The sequence below is a fragment of the Alosa alosa genome, chromosome 8 (genome assembly GCF_017589495.1).
Source record: "Alosa alosa isolate M-15738 ecotype Scorff River chromosome 8, AALO_Geno_1.1, whole genome shotgun sequence".
NCBI classification, from domain to species: domain Eukaryota; kingdom Metazoa; phylum Chordata; class Actinopteri; order Clupeiformes; family Clupeidae; genus Alosa; species Alosa alosa.
The window spans coordinates 6,280,665-6,289,997 of NC_063196.1; the positions used below are offsets into that span (position 1 = coordinate 6,280,665).

The window sequence follows — 9,333 nt, forward strand, 5'->3', positions numbered from 1 at the left end:
TAGGCTATGTTGTGTCAGATCCAACGTCCAGTAATCTGTTATCCAGAAACTCTAACCTGTGAAAAAATAATATGTGTTTGTTCTTAAAGAACGTGAATATCCACTTTAACATAGGCTAACAGGCTAGCCTAGGCCTACTACTAAATGCATTCCACACACTATAATGTCAGATTATTATAACACTAGAAAAAAACCGACAAATTGAGAAGTAAACATCTGGGCCTAATCTAATATGAAAGAGACATTGCATATGGACTTCATGAATTAAACTTCTCTGCAGAGTAGCCTGGTACACCAGTGCAGAAATAGCCAACCCTAAATCCTTCTTCGCTGCTTCCAATTGGTCAGTACGGCATTAACGGGAGTGTTCAGAGGGAGTGAACCAATGGTGTGCAGGTATACAGTTTGTGCGGGCCAAGTCTGTTGCGTGGGGTATTTCAACAATAGAAAGTGGTACGTGCCATCCTCAGCAGATAGAGGTATATCTACAGGCGGCACGGGCATGGTCCCCCTGTCAAGATACGAGAATACCCGTGGAATCAGAGTGTACGGGATCAGGGCAGTCTGTTGGATAACTCAGACGTATGTACTGCGTTGTCCGATTTAGCTTCTCTCCTCGAACGCCGATGGTCCCTTTTGGAACTAGTGCTCAGTTGTGATCCTTGCTTCTCATTTTTAATAGGTTTCACCAGCAGTCAAAGCACGCACTCTTAAACCTTGTCAAGAGCGCGTCGTGGAATAGAACTGGAAATTTAAATTACTCTAACCTCGAAATCAAATTCGGAGGCTCAGCACACCAAGCAATGGGAAGGATTTAGCAGTGTAATTTACTCTTACGCTTCAGGTAAGTCATTCAATTAAGACATACCATAATCTAACACATTCGTGGTCTATAATGTGCATTTAATGCAATATTTTATGCACGGAAGATTTATCAAATTAGGCTATAAGCTATTTATGAATAAAGAAGTCCTACGACCAGTAAGCCATACTTGGCTTTTGTTAACGTGAGAAGGTTAGCCTACCTAGTGCGGTGTGGGTGACAGGTGTGATTTGAATAATGGATGCATCGCTCTTTTCTGCGCCGTTGCCACCCTATGAATTTTGTAAGCATTTCAATGATACGCTGAAGGAGCATTATCGTACATCATCTGCCTGACCAGTCTTTCTGAAGGTCTTTGGTTAGACTGACTGAGCCTTGAAAAACAGCCCGGGGAGGGGGGTCGCGGTTGCACATCTGTATCTGGCCAAAATGCCAAGCTGAGCGGAATCCTCCCAACGAAAAGCCTGGGTTACCTCGTTGGCTAGCTTGTTTGTAGAGAGCTGGGCTTGCAGGCTAATTATTACACGCAAATGGCATTCTGTGGGCTTGGTGTGAAATTCTTTTTTAACGTTTACATTTCCTATACGCTGTTCGAGGCTAGGAGTGTCTTCGAGGAGGAATGCAGCTTAATCGCATTTTAACGATGTGAGTTCAGTGAAAGAGGTTTGATGTTATTTCGCCCTCAGCTTAGTAAGGGTCTGAGCCATTTTATCCCCTTACAATAGCAATTCCTGTCCTCTCAAAATAAAGTAGCCTACCGTGCGTTGAGATATTTACAGAGTGTCTATGCTTGCGAGTGCCCCCAAGCTCTCGGGTCGATTTTTTCAATCAAGTTTTATGTCTTTTGCAGTTCTGGGGGAGGGGTAGGTTGGCTGGTTAAAGTCGATGTGAGGACGCTTTGTGAAATTTGAGCCCGTTTTAAAAATCGTACTGTTTGGACGAACGCAAACAAAGAGTCATCACCCCAGGTCCTCGGAAATCTGAGCAGTGTTGTGTGTAGAGTAACATATTGGTTTGTTTTTGTTCGACACCAACTTGAAATGTCAGCAAAAGGCAAGTAGCCAATATCAGGGTAGGACATATTTTGTCTTCAGCACAGACAACTGAATGAATGGTAAGGCTCCTCCATACATTTTGCTTTAAAAAAAAAAAAAAAAAAAGATACCAATATGTTAGCGACATAATTTATTCTGATATATCAGACTACCTCAATGCACAAGATCCAGGTTTCTCTGTAATGCCGGGGTGATCACACCCCACTGCATTAACCTAAGCTATTGAATAAGCCATTATTGTCCTTTCTTAAGATTGCATGAATGCAATCTATGTCATATAGAGAGGGGTTGAAATAAAAATGGAGTGATAAAGAGGAATTTAATGAATGGATGGATGCTCTATGCGGCGCGCCCTCGAACTTTCTGCGTGAGCGCGCGCTGTCAGTCAGCTGAGACTGGCGTTCCACGCGAGCAGATCTGAAGGAAAGGCAAAATCGACCTCGAAGTCAAACTCCTATCCCCGGTTTGCAGCAGCCGCCGCCGAGTTTACTGTAAAAAGCTATAATTACAATAGGCTACATCACAGCAGTCAGTCACATTCATTTCTAACAATGTAAGCCATTTGGACTTGGTCTGTTTTTTTACAGCAGCAGTGAAAAGGCCCTGTTTTTTTATTCAATGATGCTGGCATGTTTTCTGCGTCTGTGAAAGAGGTCACATTGGTGAGAAATAAAACATAAAAATACCATAAACAGTGCACATAGCCTAAACCACTGGTGCACACAGTAGGCTACCTAATTACTGTTTTGAGGTGACATTTCCCGGCTCTAGGGGGCTGGTGAGACACTACACCAGTCCACAGCTTGTACTGTGTGTCTGTGCATCTTCAGCTTGTAACTCTTACAGTGAATGCCTCAGTGAAATACAAGAAGTAAACATACAAATGTACTTCATACATTGTACTGCTTCCCCTGAATAGTATGTCACATAAACCTAGAGAGTGAGAGAGAGTAGTTGAATTTATTGAGTGTTTGGCCTTGACACTAATGTTATGTTTTGAGCTGAATAGAATAATCATAATGCTCTGAAACATACATTATTTGAATAAATTCTATATATTTTTAATACTGGCTATTGAGCTGATAATGGTCACAAATATGCCTTGCAAAAATCACTCCAGTCAGATGTTTTCATGACTCTAAATCTTACCTACTTAAGGACCCAAAAGCCAGGCATGTATGCATTTGATACAATGCAGGAAGTGGTAGACATAGTGGTGTCCATAGACCACAAGGCAAGGCACAAATCTCTGAAGGGCAGTCACACCACAGGCTAAAGTTCAGTAAAGTTCATGTAAAGTTCATGTAAAGTTCAGTAAACCTGTACAAAATACAAAATCTGTGTTGAAGGCCAAACTATTGATACATTTTGATGGGGTTCTGCCCACCATAGGCAGTGATATAGAAATTTAAATGTAAAGAAGTTTAGGTTATGTATGTATGCATGTGCGTACTAGTGCCTAGCTTAAACAGTGGAAATCAATACACTTGTAATCAGGAAGCTGCTGTTTGTGCTTGGATAGAAAGTGTGTGTGTGTGTGTGTGTGTGTGTGTGTACTGTGTAGTGTCTGTGTGTGTGCATTAGGATGGTGCTGCAGCTGTTGCCTTTCATAGTTTTCATGGCATCCAAAACATCACATGGTTCCTGAAACGGGAGCCAAACGCACGTACCCACACACACACACACACACACACACAGAATGCACAGAATGCACTATCACATAAGGCCAAGCTGGTCTACCTAAGAAGTCGAAGGCCTTGAAAAGCGCCATGTTTGAGTGAAAGAGGCAGGACACCATGCTCTGGGTTTCTGTCTTGGTTAGAACAATCTTATCAGTGGTTTAAGTGGATAGAACTGAAATCTATTGGGTTTCAGGAGTGTTCTGCATTCCTGTGTCCCCCCTAAAGTCGATATGACCATCAAAGTGGCAGTAGCTTTGCGTTTACATGGGTGCATGCATACCTACATGTATGCAAATACACACATACATAAATACGTACATGTACATATGCACATACACACGCACATAGATACCTACATGCATATGAAGGCATCATCCACATCCACATTAAAGATTCCTCTAAACCGCAAGAATATGACTAAGAGGGATTAAAGGGAGAGAGAGATTAAAAATCACACCAGTAGAGTTGATAACTGTCAGAAACACAGCAACACCATTTCTCCCCTAACAAAGCCACCTCACCCAAGAGGTTGTAAAGTCAAAGATGTCTGAGACAGCGAGGAACGACAAGAAAGCTAGCAGGATGAGGCAGAGGAGAAAGTGATGTGAGAAGAGTGACACGGGGAGAGAGGGAAAAAAGTGGAGAAGTGAGAAAGAAAAACCTTGAGGGAGTGTATCAGGAAAAACAGCAGAGACTGGAAGGGTGTAAAAGTTTCTGAATTTTGGAGAGAAGAGAGAGAATGAATAATGAAGAGAGGGTAAGAGAAAGAAAGAGAGTGGGAACAGTAAGTGGGGAGGGGAGAGAAAAAGAGTGAGGGATAAAAGATGATAAATGAGAGAAAAAAGGGAGAGGGAGAAAGACAGTCTGAGAAAAAATGAGAGAGGGACAGAGATCGAGAAAAGAGCGAGCGAATGAGTGAGTTAGAGAGAGAGAAGGCTCCCTGTGAGGCGTTGTGTCCGTCTGAAGTGTCCGTATCTCCCAGCTGTGTGCTGACTGCAGACAGAGCGCCTTTGTTCCTCTGGCCTCTGTGGGTCCGGCTCTCAAGAAAGGCCTTCTGTGCAGTCCTCACTGCCCTCGCTCACTCCCAGGCTGCCTGCCTGAGCGTCTCTGCCCCAACAAGCCCTCACCGCTGTGTGTCACCACTGCTGCTGAAAACTCTTTTTTTTTAACACTGTGCCATTAACACACTCTACCACTAACTTGGAGTAGTTAACACTGTACAATTAACTCTCATGCTTTTAACACTGTGCCATCAACATTCTACTCTATTATCTCTGTGCAGTTAACATTGTGCTATCAACACTCTACCATTAAGTCGTTGTTGGTAGTGACTCTGAGTTTTTCCTCTGATACTCTGCACATTGTACACTTTTCTGTGACTGTATACCTTCATCACTCTGCTGTTAACTCTGTGCTTATAGCAGTATGCCATTAACTCTGGCAATCACATTTGTGACTTTAAAGCTGTGTCAGTAACTCTGTAATGTTGACCCCCTTCCAGAAACTTTGCTATTATCCCAGTGCTTTTAACACTGCCTGACTCACTTTGTGCTTTTAACTTTGAACCATTAACATCCTGGCACTGAAGTGCATGCAGTCCCCTCAAACGTTGTGCTATTCGCTGTGCTATAATGTGAGGAGTTAATTGTGCCTTTTTTTGTCTACGAAGTCGCCTCTTCTTTATGCACTTATGTTAGGTAATGTTTGCTCGGAGTGTGTGTGCATGTGGATGGTGTCTTTGGTGCTGCCTGTGTTTACCATCACCAGCATTGATATGCATCAGAGTGAGATCCTTGAATTTCCCCTGGGGATCAATAAAGTATCTATCTATCTATCTCTAGATGGACAGTTGGGTTTCTTGTAATTGTGGTACTGCCTGCTAATTGTCACATTTTCATTGTGACGTGCAGCAGTTGTTTGCACAGGCTGACATTGTGCAGATTATTGGTACTTGATATTATGAAGGGTTTTCGAGACATCACAAGCTATTCTTATTTCCATATAAATTAACATATTGTATTTGTTTTACTTTGCAAGAGAGGAGGGAGGGATAAAGTATGTGAATAAGAGAGAGAGAGAGAGCAAGAGAAGAAGAAGGAGAGAGAGAGTAAAGAGTGAGCGATTGTCTATCTTGATATCTTTTGTTTCCATTTTTTATCTCAAACTAACCTGTGATGTGCTTAGGGCATTGCATTGTTGTGCCGTGTGTGTGTGTGTGTGTGTGTGTGTGTGTGTGTACTGCAGGGCATTTTGGAAACGGACACCTCTTTCATGGCTGGCCTCATTTTCCTCTTTGTGCTTGCATCTCGTCTCTTTCTCACTCTTTCTTGCACGTGTGTGTGTGGTGTGTGTGTGTGTTTGGCTTGTAGTTTGATACAGCTGGAGTACAATGCCTTGAGAAAGCCCTTCAGCGCGGTCTGTGTCCCACCACGACAGGCTTCCCTTAGCCTGGTGTACTATTACAGTATAATAGAGAGGGAGATAGAGAGACGGAGAGATCTAGAGAGAGTGTGTTTGTGTGTGAGCAATCGTGAGTGTGTATCTTGTTTTTGTATGTTTTATCCCTGTTGGTGTGTCTGTGTATTTGTGTGTGTTTGCCATTTGCATCACTGCTATTGTATGTGTGTGTGTCTGTGCTGCAGATATAACCTGTGTGTACGCATTTGTGTTCATGATTTGATGTATGCATCAAAGTTGACAAGTCAGTGTTATGTTATGGTCGTTACGTTGCTCACCCCCAACCGCTGTGTGTGTGTGATAAGGGACAGTGCCCCTGCTCTCAGAGCCTCTGATTCATCATCGCCATTCTCTTATGCAACCGTGTCCATTCGGGCATCTCCTTTTTCTGCAGTCTGTCTTTGTGCTGCACGTGTGTGTGTGTGTGTGTGCATGTGCATGTGTGATGTGGAGCGTAGATACAGAGATAGTGCAGGAGAGAGAGGGAGAGTGTGTTTGTGTGTGTGCAGTGAATTTTTCCAACACTTTGTGATCTGATGCATGGTGATTCTTTTAAAAATTGCAGCACCATTAGAACTCGGACCTTTTGGTCACCCATCTTCCCGATGCTGTCATAGCCAATATGATCATGAGCACAACACAAGCTATACATGCATAACACATTTAAACAAAGCAAAATTTTCTTTTAACTCAGCAGTATAATAATATGACAATTGGAGTCTCAGCCTGTCTTAATAGGTTTGAAAATGCTTAATCAGGAACAAGCAAAGCAAATTCCTCTTTTTGGAAAACACACTCCATGTCAAAGCAGCAACAAGGCCATTGCCAATTTTGCCATAAATTCTCACAGTCTTCAGAGGTGATATATGTGGTTGACCCCCACATCTGCAAATCAACCTTATCGTATACATGATCTCTGAAATCTGGAGTTTTCATGCTTTTATCACAAAAGTGCATATTTTTCCCTGATATGAGAGCTTATGCAGGTCTGTATTTCAAAGCCCCATCCTCTTGTTGGAAAAACAGACCCTCTGAGTAACCCCTGGCTCAGATGGAGAGCGCATGCACCTCTGGCCTATGTAGGCTATTTAGGTCACACAGAATGATGGATAACAGAGCAGGCAGAGATAGAAATGAAGGATCCTAAGGAAGGAAGGATCCTAGGGAGGGAAGTCAGTACCATCAGATGTTAATAAAACACTAGCCTCAAATATAGCCCCACATGCTTCTCACCCCTCAAGTATAATAACTAAATTAGCACTAAACTAATGTCATTAACATACTAATGAATTATTGATGACTATTAACTATTAACTACTATGACTATTAAGTGCATAGTAAGGATACCTAAGGTAGTGTAGGCTATGGCTGAATGAGCAGATGAGTAAATTTGAGGGTGAAGGTGAGGCTGGGGGAGATGCAGGGTCAGGGGTCTCCCTTAAACTGGAGATGCTCCCTCTCTCTGTCTCTGATCCACTTTGGGGCCTAAAAAGGTTTCGTGGCTGTTAGCATCACATTTCTCCACTCATGAAGGATTTATTGTGCAGCGCATACTTTACATTTAGCAGTCGCTGTAACCCAAGCTAGCTTGCGGCGCTGTCACGGTATAGCCTGCTTGTTAACACCATTGAAGTACCGTACGTTACCGTAAGTGTGCTGCTAGCAGGTGGCCTCTGGTGATGATTGGCCACTGGTTGAGTAAGAGCAGGTGTGGGCCAGTGGTGTGGGCTGAGACATTATGAGAAATTAATAGTTAGCAGCAGGCTAGTAGGTGCTATTGAATGTAGCGATAATTGGCAGTGTGGGACCAGGTGTGATTGGGAAAGTGGTGTTGTTGTCAGGAGGAGCAGTTAGCATGCTAGCTGGTGGACTAGGGCTGCTTTTCAATTACAGGGCCATGGCAGAGGAGGAAGTGGAAGATTAGCACTTTATGAAAGATAGAGAGAGAGAGCAGTGTGGGGGAGATAGCTAGAGAGAGGTGTGAAGGACAGAGAGAAAGGGAAGAAGGGAGAGATTGAGAGAGAGATGGAGAGAGTAGAGCAGAGAAACCTGTCGTGCTGAAGACGCTCTGCATCTCAATTGCATCTGACCCCAATTCTACTGCTCAGGAGATTCAAAGCATACACATAGACTCACCTGCACACACGCACACTTTCTTATACACACACACACACTCACACACACACACACTTGCACACAGTAATGCCAGAAGGAATCATGGGGGAGTTTTAGGCATGAGGGACAGACATTTAATTAAGACTGTAGGATTGTGTGTGTGTGTGTGTGTGTGTGTGTGTGTGTGTGTGTGTGTGTGTGTGTGTGTGTGTGTGTGTGTGTGTGTGTGTGTGTGTGTGTGTGTGTGTGTGTGTGTGTGTGTAGTTGACAGAAACAGATAGACTCTGTGTGTGTGTGTGTGTGTGTGTGTGTGTGTGTGTGTCAGATCCGTTGATTTGCATGGGAGCTGTTTTGCATCTAGTTGGTCGGGTTACAGGCGAAGGACGAGGATGGAAAGAGAAGAGGTATTTAGGAGAGAGAGAGAGAGAGAGAGAGAGAGAGAGTGTGTGTGTGTGTGTGTGTGTGTGTTTGTGCACTTGTGCATCTGTAAAGATATAGAGAGATCCCGTGGAGTTTCAAAAGATGAAATCACTGTGGTTAGATTCTAGACAGCAGCTGTCATGAAGAGGACTGTGTGTGTTGGTGTGTATGAGAGGGTGTGTGTGTGTGTGTGTGTGTGTGTGTGTGTGTTTTTGCGACAGCAACTCAAACTGTACTGACAGCGGAAGCTGGTAGGATTTATTGATGATCTGCCATCACTGAGAAATAGGAAGAGAAAGTGAGGGATGAGGAGAGGGAGGAGGGGAGAGAAAGAGTGAAGGAAATGAAAAGACACAGTGATGGAGAAGAGAAAGCGAGGGATGAGGAGAGGGAGGAGGGGAGAGAAAGAGTGAAGGATATGAAGACACAGAGTGATGGAGAAGGGCGGAGACAAATAGAGGTCGGGAGAGAACATGGTGAACGGGGGACGGAGGGTTTGATCTCAATTTCATTTCTCCCAGTTTTATGACACAGCAAGAGCAAAGACCGGGTTTAAATAGAGTGAAGGAGAGACAGAGAAACACTAGGAGGATACAATTTAATGAGAGAGAGGTTGGAGGAAAGATGGAGTGCATGAGAGAGGGAGAGGTTGGAGGAAAGATGTTGGAGGAAAGATGGAGCGCATGAGAGAGAGGAAGAGGTTGGAGGAAAGATGGAGTGCATGAGAGAGGGAGAGGTTGGAGGAAAGATGTTGGAGGAAAGATGGAGCGTATGAGAGAGA

General features: G+C 43.6%; 1 protein-coding gene across 1 annotated transcript in view; it reads left to right on the forward strand.

The window, feature by feature from the left end:
- The first annotated feature begins 441 nt into the window (after window positions 1-441).
- Window positions 442-9,333, forward strand: part of wasf1 (WASP family member 1) — a 57,899-nt gene continuing 49,007 nt past the window's right edge. Inside the window, 1 exon segment of the mRNA XM_048250629.1 lies at window positions 442-844. The gene's annotated coding sequence lies outside the window, so the exon portion shown is untranslated.